The sequence below is a fragment of the Azolla caroliniana genome, unplaced genomic scaffold, assembly GCF_043228905.1.
Source record: "Azolla caroliniana isolate FFs.n. ecotype wild unplaced genomic scaffold, voAzoCaro1.0.p SCAF_11, whole genome shotgun sequence".
Lineage (NCBI taxonomy): Eukaryota > Viridiplantae > Streptophyta > Polypodiopsida > Salviniales > Salviniaceae > Azolla > Azolla caroliniana.
Genome location: NW_028230446.1, coordinates 9,942,492 through 9,957,775, shown reverse-complemented (window position 1 = coordinate 9,957,775; position 15,284 = coordinate 9,942,492). Strand labels below are relative to the sequence as shown.

The 15,284-nt window shown below is 42.8% G+C and overlaps 1 pseudogene; it reads right to left on the bottom strand.

The window, feature by feature from the left end:
- Positions 1-500: 500 nt before the first annotated feature.
- Positions 501-1,479, bottom strand: LOC147857736 (uncharacterized; annotated as a pseudogene).
- Positions 1,480-15,284: the final 13,805 nt, after the last annotated feature.

Here is a 15,284-nt window from a genome sequence, read left to right as displayed (position 1 = left end):
TGGCCTCCCCAGTACGAATGGCATGTTGTACCGAGAAAGAGACAGTAGGAGCATGTGTGGGTTGGAGGGTTAGTGATGGAAAACGGGCTAATAATTGGCGGATGGAGACCAATCGCTCTTGTGGACTAAGTGATACCTGAACTTGGCTAAGGTGGGGGCTAGGGGAGCTATCTTGTAGAAGAGGGATAGGGGAAGCATGTGGGACAAGAAGTTTGTGGGCATCAAAATCAATCACAGTGCGGCGCTTGAGGAACCAATCACAACCTAGGGTGAGGGGGAAGAGTTGGTGGGGCAAGACATAAAAGTGATGTGAGAAGGTGATAGTGCCGAAGGTGAAGGTGCAATGGGCTTGTGTGTGAGAGTGGTAAAGATGTTGGTGATCGCCAAAAAGGACTTGGATGGAAGGAGCAGTGGATGTGGGGAGACCTAACCGGTGTACTAAAGTGGTGCTAATAGAAGATATACTACTACCAGTGTCTAATAAGATGGTGTGGGTGCAGTGATTAATGGTGGCGAGGGCGGTGCATACCCTCGAACTAGAAGAGGCGGACGCTTGGATGTGGAGGGCTGGCTCTTCCATCAGCACCCCGGACGTCAGTTTCCCGGAAGCTCAGCCAATGATGCCACGTCAGCCATAGTTATCTGGACTTTTTGCTTGTGAGATTGTTGTTACAATTTTCGGCACTGACGTCGGACGTGTCCATAATTGTGGCAGTAGAAACACCTCGGGCGCCCTTGGCTATCGTGATCGGGACGGTTGCGGCGAGCTTGCAATTGCATGTTTTGGACATCAATGTCCATGGGGGCCGCGCCTTGGTATTGGGCGCGTGAGTCGGTGGCTGATGGATGGGGCCAACGAGGTTGGGTGTCAGATAATGTACAAGCTTCGATTCGTTGGGTGATGAGGATGGCTTCGTTGAATGTCTGCGGACCTTGGTCCCGAGCGTGGCGAGTGATGTCGTGGCGCAGACGAGGCCATAAGAAGAAAAGCTTCACATGCTCGGGCATGGTAGGGTCAGTGCGAATGAGGAGTTGATTGAGGCGAACACCAAATTGGCCGGCGGGTTCGTGTGCTTGTTGTTGCAATGTTTCGAGTTGTTGTAACGCCATTTGGGCTGAATTTTGATGGGCGAAGTTTTGTACGAGGAGATCCCGAAGGATCACCCAATTCTCGGTCACGTCGCTTGATTGTTGGACGTACCAGGTGGCGGCGACGTTTTCGAGCAGGGTACGAACTTCCAAAGCTTTGCGCTCGTCGGACCATCGATGGTAACTCGAGATCATCTCAAAATGATCCAACCAAGCTAAGACATCCTCGAAAGGCAATCCGGAGAAGGACTTCGGGCGCACCTTGGAATCTGGACGATCTTCCGCGCGGTCGTTGTGAGCGGAGAGGAAGGAGAGCATAGCTTGATTCGTATGGCTGATTTGAAGCATGGCGTTGGAGACGAGTTCCAGGAGCTGCTCCATTTGGAAAGGGGGAGGTCGTGCGTGAGGTTGCGAGAACTCAAGCTCCATCGGGGTATCGACGTTGGAGGCAGCGGAAGGGAATTGGGATGCCATGAACAATGTAGTAGTGGCTAAAATTTGAGCCCGCTTCTCTACCAATTATGTGAAATGCACATAAAAGGAAACCAAACCAGCCTAGCTAGCTTCATACTTATCATTCAATATATAGAAGATACAAAGAACCCATTTTGGGACGGTCTAGCTACATGTGTCCCAAAATGGTGTGCTAAAAAGGTGGGCTAAAATGGGTGATGTGCTAAACGGGAGTGGCTAAAAGAGTGGTGTGTTCAAATGCATGCTCTTGCATGAAAGGGGCACCACAATATAATGAAAGGGTAATGAAAAACCATCAATACTAACCCAATCCTTGAATGCAATAAAATACTCTGATAACGCCTTATATGAAGATGTTAGAGGATAATCCTCGGTCACTTGTTCCCAAGTTATACATCCAAGATGTTACATCATAACTTCTTGGATCTTCATGTACACCTTATGACTTTAAAATTAGAAATCAAGATTAGAACTTTGAATTACACCATATAGACTACAATTTCAGTATTTGAAAGACTTACTTATTGAACTCAGTGACCATTTCTTCAAGGCTTAAATCTTTCGTCACAACCCTTGACAAAACAGACACAAGAAGTTGCTCGTCCTTAATACCTTGCATCGCTCTCCACAGAGACAGCTTCATGTCGTCTGCGGCTTCTTCAATTGTCAAGTCAATTTTCTTAGCGGCTTGTGACTTTAACTCTAGTTGAGGGTCAACCTTACATTTCTTTTGTCATTGACCCTTTACCTCCTTATTCTCCCACATTGAGAAGATTTGATCTTGTAGGTCCCATATTTCTCCATCTCTAAATGCCAATTGAAACCAAGACTCGTATTTTCGAAGACCATCGGACTTAACATTATCATCTACAACAATGCCGACTTCATGCAAACATTGACATCGTAGGCCTGGATGTAACTTCACACCAAACTTTTGTTTCACGTCCAAATACTCGTGGTGGAAGAACCGTATACGCTCAATGGACGACATTTTTTGCCTATAGTCATTATCATTATTATGGTCCCATGCCAACAGCTTAGCCTCTTCGATTGTGAGCCCAACATAAATTTTGCACTTGGCATACTTGAAGAAGAATGTCATTGGATGTTCTCTCACAAATTGCCGACTGCCTCCGCTGAATGCGATCCACCAATGACAAAGTAATTATATTGATCGTGCTTTCTAATATCAAAATCTTCAATGGTTTCACATTCTTCAGGATCTACCATAACAATAAAAGGCACCACAGTGGCATGAGGATTAATTTTCATTTTTTTCTTGAGATTTGGAACATGCATGCGGTGTGGCTCTCTAATCTCAAGTGGTCGTCGACCTGTTTTTTCATCAATAGGGGGCCGATGGATGTGTGTTATAGGCAAATTAAACACTTGCCCTTTCCTGACCAGTTTACGCTGCATTAACTCTCTCCTTATCTTATTCTGCTCGGATAACAAAACACTCGATGCCAGCTCAGCTCCTGGCGTCCCCTTATTGTCCTCCTCTTCGTTTTCACTTGTTGATCCAACATATTCATGGCTTGTTAATGATTAGTTTTATATTTTACTTGATTTAACTTCATATAGATCTAGTTTAAATAATAATTGATATTTTAAATACAATTACTATATTAAAAATAAATTTTTTATGTATTGTATTAATATAATATTACATAATATAGACATTCTATTGATTTGGCTTTTGTTTAGAGAGAAGTTTATGTTTAGAGAGGAGTATATGTTTAGAGAGGAGCTTATTAGTTTTTTTCCTTACCCGAAGCACATAACTTACAGAGCCCTATCTAGACCTTAACCCATGAGTGAAGATTCACCGTTCTCGATTGAAGAATATTGTTTGTCATCAGACTCATCGTTTTCTACTGAAGAGTATTGTTTGTCGACAGAGTCACCATATTCTATTGAAGAATATTGTCTGTCGACAGACTCACCATATTCTATCGAAGAATATTGTCTGAGGTCATCTACAGGGAATGTAAATAATGACACATGTGAAGAGTTCTCTATTGAAGAATACGATATTAATAAAGATACGGAGAATGAAGGTAGTGCCAAGGAAACATTAAATAACATTGGCGATGGTCACAACAAAGAATTAGATTGTAACAAGGTTACACCAACCTCTATGCAGGAAGAGAAATCTGGGAGCCCTATGCATATTAGAAGAATCCCACGAAGAATTCGTCTGGCTAGATTTAGCTTGGTGACATCAGATAAACAGATTGGATTTGATGTCAAAAAAATATGTTGTGCCCGTGGTTGTATGTCTATGATTGGAAAATCAAAGTTGCGAGAATTAAAGCGATACTTGTCATGATATGGCAAGACTCGAACCCATGACCTTATACTACATGGGTCGAGCTCTTGACCATTAGACTATACATTGTAATACATAGAATATTATTTTCATTTATGTTTTATTATAGAAAATTGATGTATATTCCAGATTTCTCTGGAACATTCTAGAAACTTCAGGAGTATTCCTTAGAACACTATAAAAGGAGGCACAAGGCATTATTTCAAACCAAATCGGTTTAACGTCAGTCTTAAGCCTCCTAGCTACTGTACATTTTCTTCACATAATATATATCTTTTCTTATCATCACTCTCTCTCTCTCTCTCTCTCTCTCTCTCTCTCTCTCTCCCTCCCTCTCACTCACTCTTTCCTTCTCTCGAGAGTTCTTCACCTCTCTTAGTACTAATACTTCTTTTAGTACTAATTCCTTCTTTGTCTTAGTACTGTTCCTGACAGTTTAAACCGATTTTCCTACCTTCTGTCTCTCTCATTTCCTACTAATCTCTTATTCCTCTTTTCTTTCATCCCATGGCCACTGTTAGCACTGAAGAATATCAATCTGTTTTCTCGGAATTTCAATGCTTGAAAGAGAAGTTCCATGCTTTGGAACAAGAAAACCAACGGTTGATGGGGGATCTTCAGCAAATCTCCTTAGAAAAGCAACAAACGCAACAACAGCATGGGGAACTTGCGTTACGCGTGCAACAACTCGAAGCAACCATCGTAGCGATGCAACAACAAGGGCCCGGAACACAAGGGATTCATAAAGAACCCAAGATTGGCCTTCCCACGAAGTTCGATGGAACGCGATCGCAGTTTAGAGGGTTCCTTAACCAGGTATGATTAGTTATTCAAATGCATCCTTCCCGGTATCCCACTGATGCATCACGAGTGGGTTTAGTAGGCACTTTGTTAAGTGGCTCAGCGTTGGCATGGTTTGTTCCACTATTAGAAAAGGAATCCCCGTTACTCAACAATTTTGAAGAGTTTCTAGGTGAGTTTAAAGCATGTTTCGGAGATACTGACAGCATCAGGACCGCAATCAACAAAATTCGGCGATTACGCCAAGGTGACCGTCCAGCCTCCGCATATGCTGCAGATTTTCGCCTACTCGCCGCTGATATCCCTTGGGATGATCAAGCGTTGATGGAGCAATTCCGTTATGGTTTACGCAACGACGTCAAGGATTTACTCTTGACCTTCCCCGAAGAGCCAAAGTCCTTAACAGAAGCAATCAATCGCGCAGTGAGATGTGACAACCGCCTCTTTGAGCGACATTCAGAACGACAACTACAGATGCGAAGGGCAAGATCAGAGCCCACCTACGCCTCAGTGGTAGCAAGACCTTTTCCGAGGGAGTCATATAATGCGCCTCCAGCGAATACTCCGACTCCGATGGAGCTTGACACTACACGTCGTCGAGGGCCATTATCCGAAGAAGAAAAGTAGCGACACCGTACAAATCGACTATGTCTTTACTGCAGTGGACCAGGACATATTGCAATAAATTGCCCCCATAGGCCAAGAAGACAGGTAAACCAAATAGTCGCTAGTTCTAATTGTACTAAAACCGAGCCTATTTCAGTAGGGATATCTTATAGTCCTAATAGTACTAATAGCCCAGATCTAGCGAACAGATTTGATGTCCTTAGTCAGTTAGAAGAAGAGTTAAACGACTAAGTCCAGCCAAAATAGGAGCCGTTTGGTTGGACAGCCCTAGATTTGTGCAGCCCATTAGTGGTTCCATTCCCTCTAAGCAAGTTAGTGATGTGTTCGTAGCCCAAGTAATAGTTAGTACTAAAAGTACCCCTCCAGTACATGTCCTAGCACTCCTAGATTCCGGAGCTAACTCTTGCTTTATGGATAAGAAATTTGCTCAAGCTCATAAGATATCCCTAAGAAAACTCCAGTGTCCAGCCTCTGTAGTAGTCATTGATGGACGTCCCATTGCTTCCGGAAATATCATAGAAGAGTCAGAGCCCATTAATATTGTCCTAGATAACTTAGCATGTGTAGTATCATTTAATATTATTAGTATCCCAGAACATCCCATAGTTTTAGGATTACCGTGGTTCGAGTTACATAACCCAGACATAGATTGGAGAACAAGAGAAATCCGGTGTCGACAAACCCAAGGGTCAACTCAGAAGATGGCAACCATTTCGCTACGTCAGTTGCGTAAAGAAGGGCACAAGGAGGAAATGTTCCTCTTTGCAATATCAGTAAACCCCTCCAGCACCACTAAAGAAGGATCCACCGTTCAACTTCCCGAGAAGTATCGTCATTACGCCGATGTGTTCGATAAAGTACAAGCCAACACACTTCCTCATCATCGACCGTATGATTGCCCCATCGATTTACAACCGGGAAAAGAGCCGCCATGGGGACCGATCTACAATTTGTCACCAACTGAGCTGGAAGTCCTTCGGGCCTATATAGAGGAGAATTTGGAAAATGGTTTCATCCGGCATTCGAAATCTCCAGCCGGCGCGCCCATTTTCTTCGTCAAGAAAAAGGATGGATCGCTTCGTCTTGTTGTAGATTACCGTGGCCTGAATAAGGTTACAATCAGGAATAGGTATGCTCTTCCCCTTATCTCAAGTCTTTTAGAACGGATCAATGGTGCCAGGTTCTTCAAGAAGATCGACTTACGGGGAGCATATAACCTCGTACGGATCCGACCAGGAGACGAATGGAAGACCGCGTTTCGCACCAGATATGGGCACTTCGAGTATACGGTCATGCCGTTCGGCCTCACTAATGCACCTGCAGTCTTCCAGCACATGGCTAATGATATATTCCGAGATCTATTGGATGATTGTTTGATCATCTATTTGGATGATCTACTGGTTTATTCAAAGACCCAAGAAGAACATGATTCTCATGTACTATTAGTACTAAAACGACTTCGAGAACATGGTCTGTATGCAAAGCTAGAAAAATGTAGTTTCGGGTGCAACCGAGTGGAATTTCTCGGCTACATCATTTCGTCAGAAGGCATCTCCATGGACCTAGCTAAGGTCAAAACGGTGGTAGAATGGCAGACTCCACGTTCGGTGCGGGATGTGCAATGCTTCCTAGGCTTTGCCAATTTTTACCAGAAGTTCATACAAGATTACTCAAAGATCGTTCTACCTCTCACACAACTTACCAGGAAGGGACAACTGTTCATTTGGTCTGAAGAAACGGACGTGGCTTTCGAGAGTCTTAAAAAGGCATTTACATTGGCTCCAATTCTAGCTCATGTCGATCCGGAAAAACCATTTATTATCGAAGCTGACGCATCGGATTTTGCATTAGGGAGCATTCTGTCACAATAGGGGAATGATGAGAAGCTACATCCTGTGGCTTTTCACTCACACAAGTTTGACGCCGCCGAAATCAACTACGAAATTCATGATAAGGAGCTCTTGGCAATAGTGGATTCTTTTATGCAATGGAGGCATTTTCTAGAGGGATCCTCTCATCCGGTCACCGTATTTAGTGACCACAAGAACCTTGCATACTTTTAGGATGCTCGTGTGTTGAATCGACGTCAAGCTCGGTGGGCCCACTTCTTCACGCGTTTCGACTTCAAAATTACATATCGTCCGGGGAAGCACCAAGGGAAGGCCGATGCATTATCACGGCGTTCGTACCTAGCACCCCGTCCCGGCGAGCCAGCTTTCGATAACCAAAAACAAATCATCTTGGGACCGGCACGACTACAAGCAACAAAGATCTTTGGCATGCCCATGGATTCCCGCGTTATCGATACCATACACGAAGACTTGAAGACAAATGTGTTCGCCCAAGCTATACTAGCACAAATTGATCCCTCTCGAGCGTCGTGTTCACAGTCGCAACCACCAGGTACAGACTATCGGCAATTCAAATACCATGATGGATTACTCTTCTTTAAAGAACTTTTGTATGTTCCTAATGGTTCTTGCCGCCTTCAAGTAGTACAAAACTGTCATGACACATATACAGCTGGGCATTTTGGTAGTACTAAAACACTACATTTAGTACAACGATCATTCTGGTGGCCCTGTATGCGACAATTTGTCAAGGATTTTGTTCGGACTTGTGATACATGCTGCAGAGCGAAAATGCCAAGGCATCATCCATATGGTTTATTAGAACCATTACCAATTCCAAGCAAGTCGTGGCAATCCATTGCTCTAGACTTCATCACAGATCTTCCAGTCTCTAAGGGGTTCAATGAGATTCTAACAGTGGTCGATCGATATACGAAGATGGCTCATTTCTTGCCATGTACTAAGGAGATCTCCAGTGAAGACACTGCCGAAATTGTCATGCGTGAAGTATGTCGACATTATGGACTTCCTGATAGTATCATCAGCGACCGTGGACCCCAGTTCGTGTCAAAATTTTGGAAGCACCTTTTTAACATGCTCAAGGTCACTTGTAACCTCTCCTCCGGCTACCACCCACAAACCGACGGCCAAGCCGAACGAACCAATCAAACGCTGGAGCAGTATCTGCGGTGCTTTCTCAGCTATCATTAGGATGACTGGGCAGATATTCTCCACTTCGCCGAATTTGCCTATAACAACTCTATCCACGCATCCACGAAAGTTACGCCATTTTATGCTTATACGGGATGTCACCCCCGGTGGTGTGTACTTGAAACCCCAGAGGTGTCCACAAATCCTTGCGCAGAGGATCGTTTGGAGAGGTTACGCAAGATACAAGCGGATTTATCTACTCATCTCCAACAAGCTCAACAAACACACAAGGTTTATGCGGATCGTCATCGACTCCCATCTAGTTTTAACATTGGAGATCGGGTATGGCTACTCCGACGACACATTAAGACTACTCGCCCATGCGAGAAGTTGAATTATCGGCGATTAGGTCCTTTCCGTATTATCGGAAAGATTAATGATGTCGTTTTTCATCTTGATCTACCTCCACAACTTCGGATACATCCGGTGTTTCATAGTTCTCTCCTCAAACCCTATCAAGAAAGCACCATCCCAGGACGTATTACACAGCCTCCACCCCCGATCGACCTTGAAGATGGACCTGACTACAAGGTTGCCGCCATCCTTGATTCCAAGCTTGTTCGCAACAAGCTCTACCATCTAGTCGACTGGCTAGGATATAGTCCCAACAAGCGTACTTGGGAACCGATAGAGAATGTCACCAATGCTCGTGCTCTTCTTGAAGACTTCCATCATCAAAGACAAACCGGGTCCTCAATCCAAAACGACTCGTTACACTCATCGTTTTAAAGGGGGGATAGTGTCATGATATGGCAAGACTCGAACCCATGACCTTATACTACATGGGTCGAGCTCTTCACCATTAGACTATACATTGTAATACATAGAATATTATTTTCATTTATATTTTATTATAGAAAATTGATGTATATTCCAGATTTCTCTGGAACATTCTAGAAACTTCAGGAGTATTCCTTAGAACACTATAAAAGGAGGCACAAGGCATTATTTCGAACCAAATCGGTTTAACGTCAGTCTTAAGCCTCCTAGCTACTGTACATTTTCTTCACATAATATATATCTTTTCTTATCATCACTCTCTCTCTCTCTCTCCCTCCCTCTCACTCACTCTTTCCTTCTCTCGAGAGTTCTTCACCTCTCTTAGTACTAATACTTCTTTTAGTACTAATTCCTTCTCTGTCTTAGTACTGTTCCTGACAATACTATTTTTAGATGACCGGTGATGAGCAAGACACTTACCTCGGGTCACATATGCAACTAGTATCTGACAAATGTACGGGGATCAAAGTATCATTCAAGTATTATATCTTCCATGCGCAACAGATATGTAGAGTTGCATTCAAAATTGCGTTATGTGTTAGTAACATGCGGCTACATAGAGTACAACAACGTCTACTTAGCGGGGATCAGATGCTCAATTGTAAAGAGGTTCCAAGTATGAAAGGTGCAATTGGAAGACATGCTATTGGTTGGATGAAAACTTACTTTCAGTTAAATTGTGAAGTAATGCCCACTACAGGTAGGATGCACCTTTCTGATAATTATACACGTCGGGAAGTTTATGATGTCTATCGATCTGATATGTTGGGCTCACGTAATAAGTCTATCACCTATAGCCAATTCACAAGATTATGGAGGGCTCGGTTTTCAAATGTTATCATTCCTCGTAAAGTAAGTATGGGGTATTGCTCCATTTGTGCAAATCTTAAAAGTTTGGCTAAAGGTGCAAAGACATCAATGGAAAAGGATATGAGTAAGAAGTTACTACAAGAGCATCGTGAGGCACAATCCTTAGAACGAAAGAAGGTGATGCATCATAGAGAGAAGTGTTTGAAGAGGCCCGAACAATACATGTGCTTAATGATAGATGGCATGGACCAGAAGAAGACGTGTTTGCCGCATATGCGGAGGCTCCCCAAAGATGTCAATGATGAGTGCCTTGTTCAAATGCACTTGGTGGGATGCTTGGCTTATAATAGGTCTGTTGGACCTCATGTCTTCATTACATACCCCAATGTTCACAATGACCCTAAGCTAACAATTACAGTCATTCACCAAGTTTTGATGTCTTGGGGCCAACCTTTCCCCCCTGTTCTATACATTCAATTGGACAATACTGCTAGAGAGAACAAAAATTCAACTGTATTTGGCTATTTAAGTATGTTGGTCAACCAAGAATTGTTTAGGAAAGTGAAAGTCAATTTTCTTTTGGTTGGCCACACACATGACCATATAGATCAGATGTTTAGCACATTCTCCAGACAGTTGTCTCAGCATGATGCTTTCACTTTACCTAAACTATTTGATGTCATTTGTGATGCATATACACCACGCCCAAAAGTGTTACACTTGAAGGAGGTATATGACTTTAAGAGATATATATCAGATGGGGGTGGTGGGAATGTTAAAGTGCTTGCTCAATTAAACAATATAAGTTTCAATCACATTTTTATGATAAAGAAAAATGGAATAAGTGGTTCTACACTTTTGTATGCTAAACAATATTCATCTTCTACAACATGGGAACCTGAAGGTGGTTGCCAGTTATTACTTTGTATGCCGAGTACAATTGTCCATGGAGCTAAGCAAATGCCAATTGAGAAGAAAGGACAGTTACAAATCGACTTGGTATCAGAACAAAAACGGTCATGGCTCCAAGCCTTAGAAGAAAAAAGAAAGCATATTGAGGCCGCCAAGAAATATGCCGCACAACAAGACACGTCATGGTGAGATGTATTTTATAGTGATCAGAAAGGAATTATAGACAATTGTGTATCTGGTGATAATTGGAATTTGGAAACGCCATTCACATGGTCGCTGCAACATGATCGCGTAAATAGAACTCCGGAGCAACTAGCAAATGCGATTAATGACAGCTTAGTTCATCCACAACAAAGAGACATTTATGTGGGACCAAGGATGACCAAAGCAGCCGAAGTTAGATGGCAAGGCAATTTGCAAGAGCTCACCGCGGGGATGTTGATTGCAACGCCGGCTGATGAGAACTCACATGGCCACCAATTTTGGGTTGGTAAAATTCTAGAAGTGCTAATGCATGAAATAGAAAACACGATCAAGTCTATAAATGTTCATTGGTACAACACTAGAAGTGCAAATGCTTTTACAGGTAAGTATACATTGGAGATGATTGAATGCCCAACAAGAAGGGGAGGTAGGAAGAGGAAGCGAAACATTCGTAACACCTCGACCCTTGATATCTCTGATGTGTATATCATCGTGTACGACTTCACACTTACAAAAGCCGGACGATTAAGGAAGTCAACAATAAATATAATAAAAGAAAAATTACCAGGTCTACAAGGTGGCTCGACTCAAAGGCAAACGAGATCTGCTACATATCATCTAGAGTCAAACCATTTGGTTTATGACGAAGATAATGCACTGATTGGTACATCTGAGGATGATGAGGAGGAATCGTCATTGGATATTAGTTATAGTAGTGATTCTCCATAAAGGAATGATCATGAATGTATATTTGGCTATTAAGTGTAACTACATTCCGCTTGTAACAAATCGAGTAATATAAAAGCATGTGTTTTGAATTCTTATGATTTCTAAAAAATCGTTTCTTATAAAATAACATTGGTTGTAAAGTTTGTGATATAAATTGAGAATGTATCTTTTTGAAATTGGTCTTTTTTTAGTTACTTCTAAATCACGAAAATAGTGGATTTTTAACCTTTTTCATAGTATGTTTGAACATGTATGATATTGGTATCAATGTGTTTTGTAAAATCATTGAAAAAGCCCTAAAATCAACCAAAATTTCCCTTATCCTTCCATTTATGCGCGATCCTTCCACTTGTGAACGCGAACGTGTTATATACTAACGACTCGAATATTCTCGAATGTACTATACACTAGACTCTACAATATATACAAGTTCACAATCAAATGTGGACAGTTCACAGGAGTTTCCATATGGTTAACACAACATAATGTGTTGTGTGTGTTAAAAGTCAAAGGTTCGAGTCTAGAATGTGACATTATTCCCCCCTCTTAAGTCGCCTTCCAAAATCGGTCCTTGGCTTAAGGGGATACTGTTGATGAAAATTTTAGACCACCTCCAAAGTATTTTGTAAATCCTAGACAAGGAGTAACCCTTCTAGAAGACAATACCGGAGTAACCCTTCTAGAAGACAAGGTATTGAACACCAACGGGCATGAGTGACCATGTGTGGTCCTCACGGGGAGCACGAACACCAATGGGCATTAACGACCATGTGCGGTCCTCTTCGGGAACTGGAACAAGAATACCAACGAGCGTGAGTGACCATGTGTGGTCCTCACGGGGAATACGAACACCAATGGGCATGAGAGACCATGTCCATCCTCGCCGAGAGTTGGAACACGACCACCAACATTCGTGAGCGACCATTTGTGGTCCTCACCAGGAACTGGAACATGAACAACAATAGGCATGAGCAACCATGTCGGTCCTAGCCTGGATCTGGAACACAAACAATAATTGGAGTGAGCGACCATGTGCGGTCCTCCCAGGGAACACGAACAGCAATAGGCATGAGCAACCATGTCGGTCCTAGCCTGGATCTGGAACACAAACAATAATTGGAGTGAGCGACCATGTGCGGTCCTCACAGGGAACACGAACGCCAACGAGCATGAGAGACCATGTTGGTCCTCGTCGAGAGTTGGAACAAGAACACCAACGGGCGTGAGTGACCATGCGGCCCTCACCAAGAACTGGAAACAAACGGACGCAAGCGACCATGTGTGGCCCTCATCAAGAACTGGAACATGAGTGACCATGTGCGGTCCTCATCAAAAACACAAATAGGCGTGAGTGACCATGCGGCCCTCACCGAGAACTGAACACGAACGGATGTGAGTGACCATACGACCCTCACCGAGAATTGGAACAACAACGGGCGAAGGAGTGCAAGTGAAGCAGTCGACTCAACTTTTTCTATTATGAGAGGGTAAATAGTCGAAGTTGACTCAAGACATGGCACAAATGGTAGCGCTAGTGAGAAACCCATGCGATCCCCACCAAGAAAGTGAGCGGTTGTGACCCCCACCGAAACTAGAAGGTGAGCGATCGAAATCGATCCTCACCAACAGAAAGTGGCGCGAGACTTGAACTATAACAAAAATGCAGTGAAGCAAGAAATGATCCGATCCTTGGATCTGGCATGGGATTTGTGCCTCCTTTGTGGACTTCTCTATCTGTTCCTTCCTCTACCGGAATGTTGAGTCAGGTTTGACTCTGACTGGGACAGGACACCCTTGTCCTTCCTTCTTGTCTCCTCGTTCAGGATACTTGTCTTTATCACTCGTAGAGACAAGTTCTCTTCTAGACATGAGTTGTTGATAGTCACCACCAAGTTCTCCCAACTGTTCGGTAGGGTACACATTAGTAGTAGGGCTTTCATAGCACCATCCAGGGGAAACTTGGTTGTCGCAAGTTGATCTACTAGCCCCCTAAATGTGTTGATGTGTTCAACTATGCTCTCTCCGTCCATGTACTTCAATCGTACAATCTTCCTCATCAAAGATGTCTCGTTCAAGGCATTCTTCCTCTCATATAGCCCTGACAACTTCTGCCACATCTCGTAGGCATTTGTGTCATTCGCCACATGCTGAAGGACACTGACATCTACGCACTATCTGATGGTGGCCACCGCCTTCCTGTTGTGGAGTTTCCATTCAGACTCTAATACCCCAATGGGTACTTGCTCTATGTCGATGGGCTTGTACAGATCTTTGACAACGAGAAGATCTTCCATCTTGATCTTCCAAATTGCATAGTTGTGTCAGTTCCGGACCATCATTCCTAGAAAACTAGTCACACTTCCTTCCATCTTTGCACTATAGCTCTGATACCAGTTTATTGAGATGGGATCGTAGATTTATGAGGAAGATATGCTAAAATGTACAGACAACACGTGGAAAAACAACAACAAATACACAGAATACACATAGTACATAAGTTTTATGTGGAAACCCTAAATGGGGAAAATCACGGGAATAGAGATCCACTATACAATAGAGAATACAAGAAACAATTATAGCTCTTCTCTTATACTCAAATGATAACCACTTAGGGTTTGTGGCAAGTTCACTAAACTTTGTCATCGCTCTCTCTCTCAAACACACACTCTGCACAACACTACGTTATGTTCTACTCTTTTTGTTCTATTCTACATCATTGTGTTTGCCCTAAGTGTATTTATACTTATACACTCTATGGGCTATTTACAAATGTATTCCCTATTACTACTATTATTATTATAGTAACAACAATAGTAGTTAATAAGTTGATTGGTTGACTAGTCTTTTCGACTAGCCGACTCCTATGTCGACTGTCTAGTCAGCCCGACTAGTTGGTCTTGTCTTTGACTTGGATCATCTACTGTCAACTCTCCATGTCATTGATTGTCAGCTCTCAGCCCGACTAGTTGGCTACACCTTGTCTTCGATTGTCAGCTCCTCCCACAGGAAGGACATATTCCTAACACATAATACATTGAATAACCTTCAAGAGTACATGAAATGGCCAAGATTGTTACTTCCAATACATGAACTTATCCATTAACTTACTAGACATCCATTCAATCAATTGACCATTTGTAACATTCATTCTCAATGGATACCCCAAGTGTCGAAAAATGGAGCCTTTCCTCACCAAGGATCCTTGCCATCCTAAACATTCCAAATCCCTTTTAGTACATGATACGAGACTAGACTTCCTCCAATTAATATGTAATCCCGAAGCCAATGCAAATTGGTTCCATACAAGTATCTCCTTCTCAAGATTCTCCCATGAGGCTTGTAGAAACATGAAAAGAATCATTTGCCAAAACTTGTGCTACTAGTTGCCCTTCCAAACGAAAGGTGTAGACCCACAATGTCACCATTTGTTGCAAGCCGTGATAACATCACTAACAAGGGATGAG